The sequence below is a fragment of the Mauremys reevesii genome, linkage group 3 (assembly GCF_016161935.1).
Source record: "Mauremys reevesii isolate NIE-2019 linkage group 3, ASM1616193v1, whole genome shotgun sequence".
NCBI classification, from domain to species: domain Eukaryota; kingdom Metazoa; phylum Chordata; order Testudines; family Geoemydidae; genus Mauremys; species Mauremys reevesii.
Genome location: NC_052625.1, coordinates 144,446,028 through 144,466,434, shown reverse-complemented (window position 1 = coordinate 144,466,434; position 20,407 = coordinate 144,446,028). Strand labels below are relative to the sequence as shown.

At 43.9% G+C, this 20,407-nt stretch overlaps 1 long non-coding RNA gene across 2 annotated transcripts in view; it reads right to left on the bottom strand.

Moving 5' to 3' along the window:
* Window positions 1-9,125: 9,125 nt before the first annotated feature.
* Window positions 9,126-20,407, bottom strand: part of LOC120402139 — a 47,096-nt gene continuing 35,814 nt past the window's right edge. For both annotated transcript variants that reach the window (XR_005597010.1, XR_005597011.1), the window contains exon 5: window positions 9,126-9,259. This is a non-coding gene — a long non-coding RNA (uncharacterized LOC120402139). The remainder of the gene's footprint in view (window positions 9,260-20,407) is intronic.

The following is a 20,407-nucleotide window of genomic DNA, read 5'->3' as shown; positions in this document are numbered from 1 at the left end:
ATCCAGCGTTCTTTGCTTTGCCATGCCTGTAAGGGCCCCAAGGCGGCATAGCCAGTGAGCCCAGCGCCAAGCTGCTGATCTGCTTCCATGAGCTGCAGAGAGAGGAGATGAGCAGCCAAGACATCCAGAATTCTGGGAGATGCTGGGTTGCGGAAAGCTATTTTTAATCTAGCCCAGTTATGGAGGGGCCAAGCCCTGAAGAAACCAGAGAAGAGGAGCCAGACAGGACTAGGCCTGCTCAGAGGGGTCCTTTGAGATCAGCTATGAGTTAGCTAGGGGGGAAGGAGGAGGGATGGGTAAAGCCATCACCAGTGTAATTTAAGCGGACTCACTTCGTTCCTGTGTGAATGGATGGGAGCCCTTGCAACATTAGTGACTTTCTCATAAGGGAAACTACAGCAGTTCATATTGCTGAAAAATAAATGCAAAGGAGGAGGTGTCTTTCAAGAAGAAAATTAATGATCATGTAACATATATGGAATCAAGCAAAAAGGAAAGCAAAGTTTTAACATAATAAAACATTAACACTTGCAAAGTTTTCTGGACAGCATAGAAAACTGGGAAACAGAGCTGGAAGTTTGGGATGACAAAGAAAGTAAATAGTCTGTCAGAAAGGAGAACCTGCCCCCATGTTAAGTCTATGTATGGATATAATTGACCACATTTCATCTGAAGGAAAAAGAAAAAGTTGTGGCCAACTTCAAAAGGAAACTGAAGAAAAGTATCTGTAATGATTAATGAATTAACATCACTGAGTAAATGAGCTATTCTGAATGTTTGCCCAGAGGCAGTCGTGGGAGAGTTTCCGGAACCATTGTCATTTTTCCTGGAACTCTGTTGCCTTTAAGGACTCCACAGCTGCAAGAATTGTGAGAGCACTTCAGCACTGTCAGTTTCACAACTGATTTTCTGAAGAATTCCTCCTGAATTGGATTTTATTGGTTTCAGCTGGAGAATCTATTCCACCCAGCTAGGAAATGCCACATGCCTACTAAGCTACTGCTCAATATTTTTTGCATTGATACCATTGGAGATTAAAATTTGCTGTAAGAGAATCACCTGGGGCCAGATGTTGACCTCAGAGGCATGCACATAGCTTCCACAGAGCCAATGCAGAATTATTTAGCCTTTGAAGCTTCTTATAGAATGCAGTTTAAGGAGCCTAGAAGTCTTGCATTAGAATAGGGAGTTCACACTAGTGGTGGTCCCCATTATCATTAACACTGTTTTAGCACCATTCCAGTAGGAAACAGAATAAATCTCTGCCATTTTATGTTGAAACAAAAGCATTCAGCTTTATTATTGCTATAACTCTAAAAATTCTGTATCAACTGTTAGAAGTCAAAAATTCTGTCCTGTCAACAATGTGTTAACTACATATAACACTCCCTTCATTCAAAACTAAACAGGAGAAGTAGCTTCGAGTGGAACAGATATCCACTCCTGATCACTGAATTCTGCTGACCTCAAAGCTACCCACATGCCTCTGCTGTGATGCTTTACAGAAGCGGCTCAATCCTGCCTCAAGATGCTAAGCTTCAGTAAAGGCAAAAGCTGCATTTGCGTTTCCTTCTTTCTCAAGACAGAAACTTACAAGTGTTGAAGGCCCTTGCTACAGGCAAGTGCTGAGAATGGAAATAGAAATTCATTCAGTTTGACATCCCAAGATTTCCCTTGAGACAAGAACTCAGTGAGGAGTGCAGCATATGCATAAGGCCCTGCTGCAGAAAGAAACGTTTTTATTGCAAAGAAAAATGCCTGCATATGGAAAGATGAAAAAGTATGATGTAGAGCAGGAGGACAGGATTCAGCACTCAGAGAGAGACTCTTCACTGTAAATGCTACAGAGGATAATAAGAAACATACCATTTTATTGAACATTTGTGGAGCAAAAACATATAATTTAATTAGAAGTTTGGTGGCACTGGAACAGCCCGGAGCCAAATCCATTGAGGAGCTGGTTAAAGATGTCACACCATTATAACCCCATCAGAGATTGTTCAGTGTGGTAAATTTAATAGTTTCTCCTGCCAACCTGGAATGTCTGTGTCAGTTTTTGTAGCAGAACCGCATTGTTTATCAGAGCACTGTGGGTTTGGAGATACCACAGACAAGTCTATCCCAAATCACAGCATTTAATGTATCAGTGATGAAAAAATACAGAGATGTTTGTTGACGGAGTCCACCTTAGATTTTAAAAAAGCTCTGGAAACAGCACAAGGCATGGAAGTAGCTGCACAGCATGCTTTGGATTTACAGAGAAGTGCTATGCGGCACATAGATAGCTAAAAAGCCATGCACAAATTGTCCAACATTCCACTCAAAGGAAATTAATCTTTAAATAAACAGAGGTATCCCCTTCAGAACCTGCTTTAAATGTGGGGAGAAACATGACCATATCTCCTGCTCATACAGAGATATGGAGAGCTGGGTTTGCTGGAAGTGAGGTCATCCTGCAAAAACATGCTGTTAAAAACAGACACATGGAAGGGAAAGCATGGACCACAAGAAGGAAGCTCCCCATATTTCAGAAGAGGAAGAGGTACCAGCAGCTGAGGTCTCTGAGTGAATCAGAATCATAGATAAGGCTTTCACCTTATCAGCTTATGGCTATAAATTTGATTATAAACGTGGAAAAGCATTGGGCAATGTGAATGCTCTAAGTAGCATTTACCAGATAGCCCCCATGCAAGGTACCTCAGCCTACAGAAACCATCCTTCTTATTGAACTATGGTCCATTTCTCTAACCAACAAAGCACAGATAAAAAGAGAGACAGAGAGAGACCCATTATTGTCTCACATGCAGAGAATGGTTACAAATAGCTAGACAGAGAGGGTAAGTACAGAATTCCAACCTTGTTACTCTCAAAAGGAGTCTCTAAGTGTACAGGATGGGTGTTTGGTGATCATACCTCCAGTAAGTAGACTGGTGGTGCTAAAGCTATTACATAAAGCATATCCTGGCCTTGTGTGCATGAAGGGGCTTGCATGTAGTGATGTGGGGGGGCCAGGAATGGAGCAGGAAATTGAGGCTAGATCATAGAATATTTGGGTTGAAAGGGACCTCAGGAGGTCATCTAGGCTAACCTTCTGATCAAAGCAGGACCAATCCCCAGACAGATTTTTGCCCCAGATCTCTAAATGGCCCCCTCAAGGATTGAACTCACAACTGTGGGTTTAACAGGCCAATGCTCAAAACCACTGAGCTATCTCTCCTCCCCAACATTATGTGGTTTGCCAATCTAGCCATGATGCTCCATCAAAAGTTCTTTTGAACCCATGGGAATGCCCTCAGCAACCCTGAACAAGGCTTCATGTAGATTGGGTTGGTCCACTTATGGGGAAATGTTTTTTAAAATAATTGATGCTCATTCAAAATGGAGTGAGACACACATAATGCCCTCCTCTACAGCCAGGGCTAAAATTGATTAACTTTGACTTACCTTTTCCATTCTTGGATCTCCTGAGACAGTGGTGAGTGATAATGGTCCCAGTTCACTGGTTGTGTATTTCAGGAAATTATGAAAAAAAGCTAGCATCAGACACATTAGAACTGCACTAGACCACCCTTCTTCAAATGGCCTAGTGGAGCAGTCTGTGCAAATCTTAAAAGAGAAAATAAAGAAGATGGCATATGCTAGCATAGAAGCCAAGCTGGCCGGACTTCTTTTCCAGTATTGCATGACTCACACTAGAAAGTCACCTGCAGAACTCTTAATGAGAAGGAAACTAAGAACTTTCTACATCCTTATGAAGCTGCTAAGGTGAGGGAAAAGCAGGCAGCACAAAAGTTATATTACAATGTACTAGCATCACCAAGAACAATAGGTGCAGGTAATGAAGCATATGCTCTTAATTTTTGCAAAGGCTCTCGCTGGTTATCAGGTTGCATCACAGCACAGGAGGTACCACTTTCTTGGGTGATTGATTTACCAGATGGGAAGCATAGTCGTAGACATCACAATCAGGTGTTAGAGGCATTATGTTAGACCCGCAGCAGGGGCCTCCCTACAAAATGGGGGAGTAGGCAGATACCAGATATGTACCAACAGTGTCGGTACATAATACTCTAAGTACTCTTTATTGCTTACAAAATAAAACCTAATTCACTCCATATTCGTACCCCAAACATACTACGCCAGAGTCCACAGATCAGAATGAAGTCCCGATGGCCAGGTGAGGTTCAGTCAGATCAGATCAGATGTGGGGAGCCAGCAGAAAGACCACATCTATATCCAAACAGGGCTCTGGGTTGTTGAAAGACTCCAAATTGCAAATGTGTGAAGCCTCCATTTATGATCCACTTCATGGCATCATTAGTCTTTTGTCTCTGTTGTCTGGGCCTTTCACCCACAACTCCAAGGAGGCAGTTCCAGGCAGGCCGCCATGATCCAAGGCATGCCATTTCCTCCAATTCTTATACATTTTTATAGCAGTCCAGCTGGTGTTATTTCCTTATCTGCTGATTCTTTATATATTTCCCAGGGACATAACGTTGTTTTGTGCAAATAGTTCTTGACCACTTGAAATCTTAAGTTCTCACTTCAGTTGCCAACACGCAATGCACATACTTATGTCAAGCATACTCCATCCACACTAGGCCTTGATGGCCTATAACATATTACATGGATATATATATATCCCAACAATTAGATGATCTCGTTGCTACATCCAGAAATAGTGAGGTTGCTGAGGACCCCAAATCAACCAATACAGCAAATTGGAAGTTAAGCCTGCAGAAATGGTTTTATTATCAGAAATCCCTTCTGCACTCGTTGCTGATCAAGGACCACAGGTATCTCCACTGCACTGTTCCAGAAGATCTCCCAAACCTAGAGTCAGACTGGGCTTGTAGTAGTAAGGCAATTATGCTTGAGGGGCCAGAATAATCCCTTGTAATGGCCTGAGGATCAGGAAAGTCTACCCCAACCTCTTAGTCAAGATTTTTTTTTGTTATTATGTTAATGTTTTAAGTTGATAATTACTAATGGGGAGATGTGTATTGTTGCAAGTATTTTCATTATGCTATTGCCACCTGGTGCCCAATGTGAGATTAGCTATTTAATATTAGAAGCCTTAAGGCTGTACTGAGCATGCTCTAAGGGGCTGGGGAGGATGGTGGGGAGTGAGGTAATTTTGCCTGATTAGTTGTCTAGGTGGTGAACCTAGGGTTACCAACTTCCTAATCACACAAAACCGAACATCCCTGCCCTGCCCCACCCCTTGTCTGAGGCCCCACCCCATGCTCACTCCATCACCCCTCCCTCTGTTGCTCAATCTCCCCCACTCTCATTCACTCGCTCATTTTCACCAGGCTAGGGCAGGGGGTTGGAGTGTAGGAGGGGGCGAGGGCTCCAGCTGGGGGTGTGGGCTCCAGGGTGGGGCCAGAAATGAGGGGATCAGGGTGCAGGAGGTGGCTCCAGGCTGGGGAAGGGGGTTGGAGTGCAGGCTGTGGGGTGGGGCTGGGGATGATGGGTTTGGGGTGCAGGAGGGGGCTCTGGGCTGAGGTGTGGAGATGAGAAGTTTGGAGTGTGGGAGGGGGCTCCAGGCTGAGGCAGGGGTTGGGGTGCAGGAGGGAGTATGGGCCCTGGGCTGGGAATGCAGATTCTGGGGTGGGGACAGAAATGAGGGGTTCATGGTGTGGGGGGCCTCAGGGCTGGGGCAGGGGTGCGGAAGGGCATGTGGGGTATAGGCTTCAGGAGGGAGTTTGGGTGTGAGAGGGGGCTCAGGGTTAGGGCAGAGGATTGGGAGGGGTTCAGGCTCCAGGAGAGAGTTTGGGTGCAGGAGAGCACTCCATGCTGGGGCAGGGGGTTGGGGTGCAGGAGAGGGTGAGGGCTCCAGGCAGCACTAACCTCAGGGGGCTCCCCGGAAGTGGCAAGATGTCCTTCGGTTCCTAGACAGAGGGGCTGCCAGGTGGCTTTGCTCCGTGCACACTGCCTCCATCCACAGGCGCCGCCCCCACAGCTCCCATTGGCTGCAGTTCCTGGCCAATAGGAGGTCCGGAGCCAGTGCACAGGCAGGACAATTGGCTCCAACCCTTTCCCTCCCTCACAGTTTCTTCACCTTAGCTTCACTCCACATGTGCACCTCTTACCCTCTTGTCCCCTTCCCTTCATTATCCCCCCCTCCCTTTACTTTTCTGTCTAACCTCCACACACCCCCAAAAAGGAACTGGCGACATGTCCTTCAGTTTCTAGGCAGAGGGGTGGCCAGATGGCTTTGCGCAGAGCACACTGCCTCCGTCCACAGGCGCCGCCCCCACAGCTCCCAGTGGCTGCAGTTCCTGGCCAGTGGGAGGTCCGGAGCCGGTGCACAGGCGGGAGCAGCGTGCATATCCCCCTTGGTCACCCTTGTGCCTCAGAGCCACAGGGACATGTCACCGCTTCCGGGAGCTGCGCAGAGCCAAGTAGGGAGCCTGACAGCCCTGCCAACTGGTCTTTTAATGGCCCAGTCAGCGGCACTGACCAGAGCAGCCAGGGTACCTTTTTGAACCAGACACCTGGCAACCCTTGGTGAACCTGTACTGGAATAACAGATCCTCTATCTGAATCAGTTTTGGGCCTTCATATACTACACAAGGTCACTCAATAAACATCTGCCTCTGCCCAGGTATGGTCTCTGGTCTGACAAAAATATATCCTGGATTCAGGTGGTATCTCGCTGTAACCCCCATCACCATATGGCCTTGCAGAAAAATTGCAGAGAAATCAGCCAGACTCCAGTTAGAGCAGCTACAGAAGCTGCTAAAGCAGGGACTGCTGTGTTGAGCGGGATGGGATAAAATGGGGTGCAACCAGGACCACTCCTCCCTTCTGGATCCAGAATTGTGCTGAAAAGATGCCTGCATGCACATGGGGGAAACTGGGACCCTGGTGGTGCCTCCTCTCTACCTATGTGGCATTGAGGACAAACTGCAGAGAGGAGCCAGCTGGAGCAGACCAGCCACAGCAGGGACCTTTGACCATTCAGAGAACTTCCTACAGTTCTGACTGGACTTTCTCTGCCCTACTACTGTGTGTTGGTACAATGTGCCTACCACAATGGGGCCCTGTTCTTGGCTGGGCCTTAGGCACTACCATAATACACTTGATTATTAAATGTTAAACAGCATCAATATGTAAATAGCATGGGCCAGATCCTCAACAAATGTCAGGGGTTCTCAAACTTCATTGCACCGCGACTCCCTTCTGACAACAAAAATTACTACATGACCCCAGGAGGAGGAAATGAAGCCTGAGCCCCGCTGCCCTGGCTGAAGGGTCCGAAGCCAAAGCCTGAGCCCCGTGGCCCCAGTGGGGGGGCCCAAAGCCAAAGGGCTTCAGCCTCAGGCAGTGGGCCTGTGACCTGAGCCCACCACCCAGAGCCGAATCCCTCAGGCTTTGGCCCCAGGTAGTTGGGCTTGAGCTTCGGCCCCAGAACCCAGCAAGTCTAAACCACCCCTGGTGACCCCATTAAAATGGGCTCCTGTCCCACTTTGGGGTCCTGACCCACAGTTTGAGAACCGCTGGTCTAAGTTAATGAGGGAAAGAATAGTGGCACAGCTGAATGCAATCAGGATCTAAAAGTCACTTAGCAGATTCAAATAGATCCACCGGAAAAGGATGGTGCCCTATACGTGCACTGACAAAAAGCTTCGTTAACATGGAGTTAAGATTGCATGGTGGTTTCTCAGAACTTTTGTTGAGTTCAGCAAAACTGAAGCCTTTGAAAATCAGGAAATGCAGAGTTCAGGTTCATGCCAACACAATCTTAATTCTATCCCCTCAGAGCTGGAAATAGTCACTAGGAATTATTTGGATGCTCTTCAGCAGCATTCACTAAATTAGGTGTAGCTGTATTGTATTCCAGCATCTCAGCAAAGCTGTGATTGTGTTATGAGGAGATCAGGAGTGGTGGGGAAGCTGCCCTTCTGTAGGGAAGATCTAAACCCATTTCCTGCCCCCCTCAAAGGATCAAAGGAAAAAGGTGCATGTGTAACTTGAGGGATCCAGAATGCATCGTTTCAGTGCTGAGTTCTGTAGGTTGTTTTAATGGCAGAGTACAAACATCTCCTTGCCGTAGGGATTCTCACTGGTGAGATGGGAGATGAAAGTAGTCTGTTGGTTTAAATGATAGGCACATAGAAGTATAGTGTTAGATGGCATCCTGTGCACGAGGGTGAAGGGGTTGTAAAATCTAGCAAGTAGGGTGTTGTTTCTATGGAGTAGGGTATGTCTACACTTGGAGTTGGGAGTCTGGTTCAAGGAGTCTGGTTCAAGCTAGCATGGTAAAATACAGTGTAGCCATGGGGGCACAAGTGGTGGGAAGGGCTAGCTCATGCTGCTGAGATTACACTCTATTTTTAACATGGTAGTTTGATCAGAGCTAGCTCAAGTATGTTTCCTCTACCTGGGAGTCAGACCTCCAGCTCTAAGTGTAGACATGCTCCTGCTTCTGGGAGTGGCATGGGACCAGAGCAGGCTGGGAGCCTGCCTTAGCCCCGCTGCGCCACCAAACTAAACACAAAGCAAAGGTGTTAGACTCTGTCTAAAATTTCTTCCCAAATGCAAGTAGTATATAGTAAGCACTTGTGTGATTCTCTTTGAAGACAAGTCAGCAACTTTATACAGGGTCTAACGCTTACTTGCTAACAAGATGGGTCGACAGAAGAGCCCTTTCACCCTGTTAACAATGTGTTCAGTACAATTAACACTGTCATTTATAATTTTCTTTCCAATGTATACCTTTAATAAACAAGAAAATAATTCTCAGAAAAAGAGGTTGCATTATTTCTAGTAAATTTCTTTTGAATATATAGCACATCTGCTTTAGTTCTGGGAGCCTGTTTTGTTTGTTTGTTTGTTTTGTTTTTTAAAGACCATGAAAACCATTATTAAATGTAGATCCAAATACAAGCACCAGAACCTGTGCATAGTAGAATGCTTTTAACTGAAGGGCAAATCCTGCCTCTTTCTATGTTTGAGAGGGCTGCAATGAGTTCCATGTTGGTTAGTTTTGCCAGAAAGCCACATTCTAATCCAGCTGCAAATTTGGCTGAGTCAGGTTCTGGCCTATCCTCAAAGTCTAATATGTATATGGGATACCTTTTTCCTAGAAGCTCACAGCCTTGATCTTGCAAGCCTTTCACTGGTGCTCACAAGTAGACATCTGCACTGAAGACAATGGGGCCCTTTGTAGGCACAGGAATCCACCTGCATGAAACAACTTGAAGGTAGTACTTAAAGTGGAGGGATGTGGAGTTGCAAGGGGTTGTAGACCCTGCAAAATACAAAATAAAACATTGAGCAAGGTCACTGAGGGGTGCACTTTAGTACTGTCTTACCGAAGCTGCTGCTCCCAGATTATGATACACACCCTACTGAAGCCAAACCGGGAGATTTTAGGCCACAAAGTCTGGTGGTGCAGCAGGGCTAAGGCAGGCTCCCTGCCTGCCCCTGCTCCATGCTGCTCCCGAAAGTAGCTAGCACATCACTGCAGCCCCTGTGGGGAAAGCCCAGGCGATCTCTGCACGCTGCCCCCGCCTCAAATGCCGACTCCACAGTTCCTGTTGGCCGAGAACTGCGGCCAGTGGGAGCTCCAGGGATGGTGCCTGCAGGCAGAGGCAGCACACGTAGCCCCCTGGCCTCCTCCCAGGGGCTGCAGGGATGTGCCGGATGCTTCTGGGAGTGGCATGGGACCAGAGCAGGCTGGGAGCCTGCCTTAGCCCCACTGCGCTGCCGGCTGGAGTCCACACCCCTCACCCCCTCCCACACTCCAACCCCCTGCCCCAGCCCTGAGCCAGCACCCCAAACTCCCTCCTGTACCCCAACCCTCTGCCCCAGTTGTGAGCCTCCTTCTGGAGCCAGCACCCCAACCCCCTCCCCCAGCCCTCCCAGAGCCAGCACCCCAAACTCCCTCCTGCACCCCAACCCCCTGCCCCAGGCCTGAGCCCCCTCCCAGAGCTTGCACCCCACACCCCCTCCTGCATTCCAACCCCCTGCCCCAGACTCAGCCCAGAGCCCCCTCCAACACTCCTAACCCCTTGGTCCCAGCCCAGCACCCGTACTCCCTCCCATACCCCAATCCCCTGCCCCAGCCCAGTGAAAGTGAGTGAGGGTGGCAGAGAGTGAGCGACAGAGGAAGCGGGGATGGAGTGAACAGGGCAGGGCTTTGGGGAAGGGGCAGGGCAGTGACTGAGGCAAGGGTGTTTGGGTTTGTGTGATTAGACAGTTGGCAACCCTAGAGCTGTGACTGGAGCCATGCACAAGCAATACAAGCCCAAGTGAGGGTGTAGTGCCTAAAACTTTAGGGGAGCAAGTTTGGCATCTTAAATTTCACTTTCCACAGTGAATATACTGACAATGGTATCTCTGTATGTTTTAGCTGCAGCTGCTGCCATTGTGGCCTTCAGAATCCCCTCCCTCCTCGCCCACAGAACGCCTGAACCAGATAAGAAGGAGAAAAAAAGAGGACTCAGATGTCATCTTCAATAAGATCCTGCAAGCCAGTGCTGCATCAGACCATGAACACAGAGCCTGGAGGATGGACATTGCTGACAACCTGGAGAAGGAAAGAGCAGAGAGGAGAAAGGTCCAGGAGTCCTAGCAGGAAAAGGAGAGGGAGATGCACTGGGACATAATGGGGCTTCTCAGGCAGCTAACAGAGATGCTGCAGACACTGGGGGACCTGCAGGTTCAACAACACCAGGTTCGCTTCCCTCTGCAGTCCATTGAGAACTCAATATCGGGAACTCCTTATATCCCTTGCAACACATGGCATCAGGGCTCACTGCACTACCCTTACCACTCCACCCTGGGGGACATTAAAGACAATCACAGCTTCACAAACACTGACCTGTGAAAGTCACAGTTGGTGTATGGGTAGCTGAAATGGACATGAATGTTCTTTCCCCTTCCTAAGCTCTGTTCTATTAATTTTTAATGTTTTTGTTTTAAAATTGCATGAGCTTTTTTGCACTGATTTTGTTACACAATAAAATTTTATTATTTGGAACATAATTTCTCTTTATTAGTTCACAACATATGCTGCTGAGTGCTCAGCTGTTCTGAAAGCAACCAAATACCTGTTACTACACAGTGTCACACAACTCATAGGATCAGTCACAAACTAAATAATAGATGTATGACAATGTTATATTCCTATATGTACAGCAATCACCACAAATTCCTACCAGGCCAGATAACAGCAGAGCCAGACAGAGCACACTACAACACCACACATTACTCTGGCTCACTGTTAAAACGGTCTTTCAACGCCTCCCTGAGCTGTATAGCTCTGCGTTGAGCTCTTCTAATAGTTATTGTATCTGGCTGTTCAAACTCAGCAGACAGCTGCTCCACCTTTGCCCTCCACCCTGGCAGAAACGTTCCCCCTTTTGCTTCACAGATATTATGCTGGACACAGCAGACAGCTATAACCATTGGGATATTTTTCTCACTGAGGTCCAATCTTGTGAGTAAACAATGCTAGCAACCCTTCAAATGACCAAAGCACATTCAACTGTCATTCTGCACCTGCTGAGCTGGTAGTTCAATCATTCCTTGGTGCTGTTGAGGTGGTCAGTGTATGGCTTCATGAGCCAAGGGATCAAGGGGTAGGCTGGATCCCCCAGAATCACTACTGGCATTTCAGCACTCCCCATGGTAATCCACCAATCGGGAAAGAAAGTCCCTGCTTGTAGTTTTCTGAACAGTCCTGTGTTCTTAAAGATGTAAGCATCATCCACCTCTCCTGACCAGCCCACACTGATATCAGGGAAGTGTCCGCGGTGATCCATCAGTGCTTGCATAACCATAGAAAAGTAGCTCTTTCTGTTGACCTACTAAACGGCAAAGTAGTCTGGTGAAAATAGGGATATGCATGCCATCTATTGATCCACTGCAATTCGGGAACCCTATAGCTGTAGAGACATCCACAATGTCCTGCATATTGCTAAAAGTCACAGTCCTCTATAGCAGGAAATGATTAATGGTCCTGCACAGTTGCATGACAACAGACTCCGCAGTGGATTTCAGATTCAGACTAGAAATAAGTTGAAAAATTTTAAGTGAAGATACTTAGCCATTGGAATAATTTTACATGGGTCATGATGGAATCTCTATCACTTGAAGTCTTTACACTGGGACTTGATGTCTTTGTAAAAAATATGTCATAGCTCAAACAGAAGTTCTAGGCTTGATGCAGAGATTATTGGGTGAGGCTTGATGGCCTGTGTTGTTATGCAGGAAATTGGCTTAGAGGATCATAATGGTCCCTCCTGGCCTTAAAAATCTATGAATACCTCAATATAACAAAACACATCAAGAATGATTTAACAGTTTGTTGCAATTTGGCTAAAGAATGTGGGAAACAGACAACATTATGTTTCAGTCTTAACTGGTAAGTTCCTTGCTTTTCATTATATGTTTAAAATGATTTCAATTGGGCAAAGAGAGGTTCTATTTTCTTTTTCTTTTCATTAGACACAATACAGTTAAGGAAAAATTATTTATCCCTAAGAATAAAGGGATTGGGTCCCAAGCTTCAATAAAATAATGAGGAGAAAAAGTTCTACTGTCATTTGTAAACATTTTGTGGCTGTATTAAAATAGCTTTAGGAAATAAAGGCAAACTTCCACTCTCAGAATGACAAACAGAGCTCCCACTTAAATCATTGGGAACTGATCATGTACATCCAAGGGCAGAATTTGGCCCTGAGTAATTGTCAGTTGTTTTAAAAGAAGCACTGCAGTTTGCACTAAAGGAGCAAAAAACATTGAAACCAGAAAAGAAAAATTTCCTCCTCCATCAAAATGAAAACAACTCAACTGATTCACATCTCAATTTAAGATACAAACATATTCCTAGGTTGCAGGCTTGTGTGCTAGATTTAATATTGGAATGATTTTTTCCCCCACTGTTGAGTTCCAAATTCTAAAATAGAGTTTTATAATGGAAAAGCTGATCATTAGTAGTATCACTTGGAAAGGTTCACTGCATAATATTGTAATAATGCTGCAAAAACATGCAACCAATATGACAGAGTCATTGTGAAAGTACTGAATCTCAAAATAATTTGAACTGTGAACAGAATCTTGAGCATTTGTTTTACTGGCATCACTTTCCCAATAAGTGGACTCCAAAGTTGCAGAAAACAATAAATAGATAAGCACTTTCATTGAAAGCATTAAATTAACCAACCGGGTATTAGACTTTGTAATGTGGAGCAATGAAGTGCTAATGAAGACCATGTGTGAGTGATAATGGGGACCATGTGATAGATCTGGCTAGCAGAGTGAAAAGGAAATGCTATGGAGGAAGAAACCAGAATTTCATGCCAATATGAGTGACAGAATAGTGAGTGAAGTTTTGCAATTGGAGCAGGCCAGTGGGATAAAAGAGAGATCAGGCCCCAATTCAGCCAGGCATTTAAGTAGGCACTTAATACCAATCCATTCAGCAAAACACATAAGTATGTGCTTAAAGTAAAGATGGCCTAGAATCTGATAATACTTAGTCCCACCTTGAGTGCAGGGGACTAGAAGACCTCTTGAGGTCCCTTCCAGTCATACACTTCTATGATTCTATCTACTTAGGTCCCATTGATGTCAATGGAACTTAACACATCCCTAGAGATCAATATGTGCTTAAGTGCTTTGTTAAATAAGGATGGCCTGCTGGATCAGGGCTTCAGTGCCTTGATATTTGATGCCAAGCTAACCCTGCAACCTCTTAGCTTTCCAGATCCTTCCAAGTGGATCTCAGATATACAAGGACCAGACCTAAGCTTCTATGATCTTACTGTAATATACATAGATACCACTGGCCCTTTGCTACTGAAATTTATATCTAACCATTTTGTTTATATTTTGTTCAGATAATTCTCTTAAGTAAAAAGGAAAAGAAGAAAAATATGAATACAAAACAAAAAAGAAGATACAACATATAGGAGCGCATGAGCAATTTAAGTATCTTTCTATTTACTGAAATCTTCAAGTGGAAATACAAGAATCAATTCAAACCAGCTAATAAATATTTATCTTTGAAAATAGTTTGGTATATTTATAAAAAACACACAGCATATTACAAAATTATTCAAAAGTTTTCAACCAATGATTATGCATGTTGTTATAAACATCAAGTTCCTCTATGCCTGGATACTCCCATCTTATCATAAATATGAGCTGGTAGGAAATCACTTTAACAGTAGAAAATACATTTCTTCTTGTCACCAAATCATCTTAATTTAGCTGGGAATAATACCAAAATGTTAATTTTAACTGGTTCAGATACAGAATACAACAACAATATTACTATTGCTATGATCTTGAGCTCCTAGATCAACAGGAGAAACGGGTTTGTTTTTTCCATTTTTAAATTAAGATATTTCAGTTTTACATGCAACTTTTACAACTTGCTCCTAATTTACAGTGAATGAAAAAAACCAATATACCATAGAAGTAGCACTGGCAGTTGCAGCTATAAAGTCACTAATGACTTTGACTATTTCTTCCATTTAAAGATGCTGTTCTCATGCAGCTAAATGACAGATTTGGAGCTTACAGTAAAAATGCCTCCAATTTTATTGCTTTGTTGCCTATGTATTTCAGAGAACTTGAACAATCAGTTAGGCACTACTTTCCATAATTACCTGATAAACATCCGGTGGAGCGGAGGGGTCGTAAAGATGCCCTAATGGGGCAGCTGAGGCCTTCTCCAGAGCAGTGGAACCCCCTGGATGGCATAGTCAGCTTTATGCCACCCCATGTGCATGAGCAGAGGGCACATCACCAGAGTGCTGTGCTCCAGTGATGCCTTGGGGCCCGGGGGCTATCAGCCAGAAAAAATTGTACATCAAAAAGTGGTCTCGAAGAAAAACAAAGCAAAGTTCTTTATTCAAATATATTTAAAAAGGGAAAGAAGAAAAACAGTAGCTTAAAAAAATAGTTAGCCTTACACATGTTGCTTCTTTTGCCATGAGACCCTTTTATGTTTTAGACTGAAGACCATTACTGTCGGCATTTCCTGCAAATGCACTGAGGAAAAGGCACAGCAATACAGTATTTCTCCAATAGATGTGTTAACATCTAAGAGACTCACAAAGCGGCTAAAGTTCAGTTTCCAGTTAAAATGTTCTCAATGTTTGTTACAGATTTTGGATGGAATCAAACCTTCCAAAGTGCTTTTGCATTTCCATTTGCACCTTTACTGTGGCAAACCGCATCTGAGATAGGTAAATAATTTAAGTAGCGGTAGAATTTTGTGTTTTAGTTTAATCTGTTTATTAATTATGAAAAGCCTTGTCTTCTCTCTTTCCCCAGCAAGCTGCTAGTCATCATTACCATCCCTCTAATCAGTTGGCCTAGCAGAAATACAAAACAGGTTCTTATGGAATCTCAAACACTACTTGTACGTCCTGCCACTGACCACAGAGGAACAATAGTAGGCCAGTGATCCGGGGGAGGGGGCGGGGAGGAGGAGGGGAAATGACTCTATTTTCTCTCTCCTTCTGTGCCTGTATCTGAAATATACCTAGCCCCAAAGCTATTATTTATAGTTATGAGGTGACAGCTGAGAGCTAGCAGTCTGGTGAGTGGAAAAATGTTTGCCATTATTCTTTCTAGAGATATCCAATCCACATGTGGATGATCAACAGCTATTCATACTGGACAAAGGGATGTAGCTAATCAACTACAGTACTCGGTGGTGAGAAAAGAAAAGATACCTCATTTTGCGCAAATTAAGACTCATTTACACAAGCTTCATTTTCAGGATTATTCCAAATGGAAGTGAACTAACTTTAAAAAAAAAACTATAGCCTCAGAGCTCAATAAAATAATATAGAAACATTTTCAAAAACATTTTGCAAACATTTTTTGTCTACATTTCAAAGATTTTAAAAAAATTGACCATGGGACTACCTGATTGAAAGACAGCAAACAATTATCATGACACATCTGCCAACATTTCAAAAATTTTCAACTAGATTTAAGCCACAGTCATGTGATATTGGGGACTTAGAAAATCCAAACCTCAACAGCTTAAATCTGCCTACAAGCGGACTTCTTTCATTAAGCTAACCCTGTGGTCTTTGTCATAGAATTTCAAAGAATCCAATTGCCTGGATCATTCTCATACACTGAACAGGACTTTCCCAGGAAATGAGTGAAGAAAGTGGTCCAATGATCTGATGTGGTGGCAGTCTCATGAGTCATGACTCAAGCCCTTGACTCGAGCACAGCAGAAATCTCTGCAGAACTTCTCTCACCAGGCAGGCATTCAAGGAATCTTGTGAAGGTGTCACGGAGTGTGAAGAGGGTATGAAAAGAAGGAAAACAGATAAGAAAAGTACTTTTAAAGTGTACAGTCAACACCAGACCTTGCTGAAGTGAGATTAAAATAACTTCCAAGCCAAGCAATAATACTCACTCTGAGCCATAACTTTCTCGTACGCAAAAAAAAAAGTGCAGAGAAAAACTAATACAAAACAATCTGCTATCTTGAGTCACGGAAAACTGATTGCACTATCTGTTGTAGGGAGGAATTAGAGGTGATGCCAAAGGGGCAGAACTATGCTCTTCTAATCACACACAGCTTGATGATCCACAGTGAATCCTGGCCCTAACCTCATGGATCTTGAGACACGTGCATATTCGCCCTCAGATAACCATGTCCAAGGCCCCACAGGGCCTTTCCAGTAGCTGGCGAGCAGCTGGAAACTGTTCACACTCCCAGCACCCTGAGGGGCCAGGAAAGGGATGGCACAGGAGCAGCTACGTCAGCCATACCCCACATGGGGATTCTCCTACCAAAGTGGGAGTCTTCTGACAGTCAGTTAAGATGGATTTCCAACTGCTTTGCACCACCAGAGCAGCACAAAGCAGACAGAGCTGGGACCAGAATCTGGCCCTATGTGTATTAGAAATGATATCCCCATCCCATGTGCAACATTACATATGCCATAGCAGAAGGAAAATGCTGAAAATATTTTCCTTCAAGTGACTTTCCCCATTTCTCTGAAGCTGTTTCACAGTGACATCAAAGCTGAAGCAAATGGCAAAACACTGAAACTGAACTGAATGGCAAAGCAAAGGTACCATGAACACACAGCCCATAAATCATTAAGGTGAAATTGGGTCCATACTTCAACATGGAAGTCAGAAATCCTTGGAGTGCTAAGAGGAAACCACAAGCAGAGAATCAGGGTCATGCACACACAGAGCAAGAAGCTCTTCCCTGAGCACTGCAGACTAGATGGGAACATTTGGAAGAAACACAAAGCCCAGCCCAAAGGTTCACCAGCATTTCCATCCCTAAGATCCTGGGGTATCCATGCATAATGCCTGCTACTCCCCTGACTTGGATACCTTTCTTCTTCCCACATATCTTGCTATGCAATCTTCACAGTGTTCCAGCCAGGAGGTGTGGACTGTCCTCAAGAGTCCCTGGTCTGGTTTAACCTGTTCCTCCCCACTGTTCAAAGAAAGAGCTAAATAGGCTTCATAAAGAACCTCTGTGTTATTTTAAATGCTCTATCAGAGCTGAAATCAGTTGCGGTGGGACTATGTTTCTGCCCTGCCTGCAAAGAGCTGAAAATTACTAAGAGACTGAAGTGCAGAGGTCACAGCAGAGAGGCAGGTGGCAGCAGAAGGTAGCTAATAGTCAGCCAGCAAACCAGTGGCTGGTGAGTTGGTGAGCAGAATGAGTGGCTGGCGAGGCAATGAGTGGCTGGCAGGGTGGCCAGGCATCGAGGTGCAGCAGCTGGCGGGGCAGCCAGCCAAAGCAAGTGCTCACATGGCAGAACAAGCAAGGTGCCTTCTTCCCCAGGTGGGAGGTGAATTCACACAGATGTGCCCCTGAACTCTGGATTCTCTCTGACCAAGGACAACCACTGTAAGTGGGGTATGGTGAGGGATCAGAGAGGAGCATAGAAAAGGAACTGTTAGTTGTAGAACTCAAGAACATGAAACAGAAGGCTCTGCCCCACTGAGTGGGTGTCCTGCTCACAGTTTTATGATTATGAAACCTGTTTGTGGCATTTTCCCTAATTAATGTCGGGTGACTTCCCTCCTTTCATTAAAAGTTTCTTTTCTACACTCAGACTCTGTGCTTGTGAGTGGGGAAGTATTGCCCCTCAGATGCACCCAGGGGTGGCATGTAATTTTCCCGGATTACTGGGTGGAGGCTCAAGCTGGTTCTGTATTGTATCGATGGAAAGGAACCTCTAGTTATTGAGCCTGGCCCTGGTTGCTGCCAGCTCCACCTGGCAGAAGGGTAGAGTCAAGGCTGGAAGAGAGAGGCAGGTTAGGGTCCCTCCTTTCTAGCCCAGATTTGGCCAGACGTAGAGCCTGGCCATTAGAGGTTTGGCAATTATTTGCAAACAACATGCAAAGCTGCTCAAATATCCTGGTGGGGTTTTTGTGTTTGTTTGTTTGGGGATGGTTTTTTTTTAGCATTTTGTTAAAACTCAAAAATGGGATAATTTTTGTGACAATTTTTTCTATGACAAAACAGTCCCTTTTCAAATGAAGATAGAGCAAAAAATATAATGTAAAAATATGTAATTCATGCTTTTAAATGAAAAAAATAACCGTTTTATTGAAATGTTGCATAAGGCAAAAAAGTTGTGAGGGATGCAAGATATTATGAAAGGAAATGGCAAAGCTTTTCTCACAGCTCTACAGAGCACTCACCTACACCATCAGCTGCCTCTCCCCCAACTTATAGCCAAATAAGCCACTCCTAGGCCTTCGTTAGTAACAACATAATATACTAAACCAGAAATAGCATCTTGACCTGGGACTAACACTCCGTGGACGCTGAGGACATTGCTACAGAAACACAGACCCCATTGTTAATTATTTCTTTTAGCAAACTCCATTCACAGCCTGAGTTTAGCACTGTGTTCTATTGTGAAGAAATCACTAGCGCTAGTATTCTGAAAGTGACTTTTAAATCAAATGCATCGGTTATAGGGTATTTAGCACTGTTCTGCAAAGGGTGGTAAATGGAGGTGTCATAAATATCTGACTTTATCATCTGTTGACTCATAATCCAGATGCCAATGGGATATAAATCATGTAAAGCATGTTTCCAGATTAGGCAGGTCTGATTATATCACTATTGTTCTAGTGAACCACATTATTTTTATTTAGGATTAGGAGTGCCCTCTGCTGGTACATGTCTAGTATTGAGAACTAATTGTTTTTTTAGAAAAAAGTCATACTTCCTAAGGTGCTTTTTCAATACAAAAATCTCTTTACAGTTGCAACACCATGAATTTGTATTTTTCTGCACACATAAGCAATATTTCTGTCAACTTAAATTTGTTGAAGCAAAAAGATTTTAAGGTCTCTCTTTCTCCATTCCTATTTTTATATTCACACACACACACACACACACACAAACTAAGGCCCCAATTCAGCAAACACTTATGCATGTGCTTAACTTGAAATATATGAATAGTCTCATTTATTTCAAAGTACATCCAGAAGTGTTTATATGTCATGGGCCTAACAGAGATATCAAAGGGATCTGACTGAAACTCATCAATGCCTGGAAAGTCAGATATAAGGCTGAAAATAAGAATCAGGATTTCAGCTAAGATTTTTTTCCCTCTGCTTTGATTCTATCTTTGAGTTATTCAGAATATTAATGTTATTTATAAAAATATTTAAACTCTATTATTTATAATAATATTAACAATTTATCAAAAATAAAATTAGTGTCTGACAGTCACATAACTGCATTAAGCTCCAAGTTTGCAACTTGTATTATGCACTTATACTTGTTCTGTTCAATATCTTCATAAAGGATTTAGATAATGTCATAGAAAATACACTTATAAAGTCTGTGCATGACACAAGCTGGGAGAGGTTGCAAGTGCTTTTGAGGACAAGAATAGAGGTGGGCAAATAACTGATTTTTCAGTTGAAAAACAATTTTAAAAACTGTGTTGGGTCAAGCCAAAATGAAATTTTAAAAAAAAATTGGCAAACCAAAAAATGCCAAATATGTTTTGGGTCAAGCAAAATGTTTAGTTTGACCTGAAAAAAAATTTTCATTTTGTTTTCTGGGGTTGCTTATATTTAAAAGTAAAATTGATGTAAAATTTTAAATGAAAAGTCATTTCAAATTGAAAAGTCAAAGCATTTATTTTGAAAATATCAGAACAAAACATTTCAGTATTTGCAGATTTGTTTGTTTTGGTATTTTTCCCCCCATCTGAAATAATTTGGTAAATTTGACACAAAGTCATGAAATATTTCAACTATAGAGGCCAACTCCATGAGTGATCCAGGGCTGGAGCACCCACAGAAAAAAAAAAGAGTGGGTGCTTAGCACCCACCGGCAGTAAGCTCCTCCCCCTCCCTCCCAGTGCCTCCTGCCCTCCACAGCTCAGCTGTTCTGTGGTGTGCAGGAGGCACC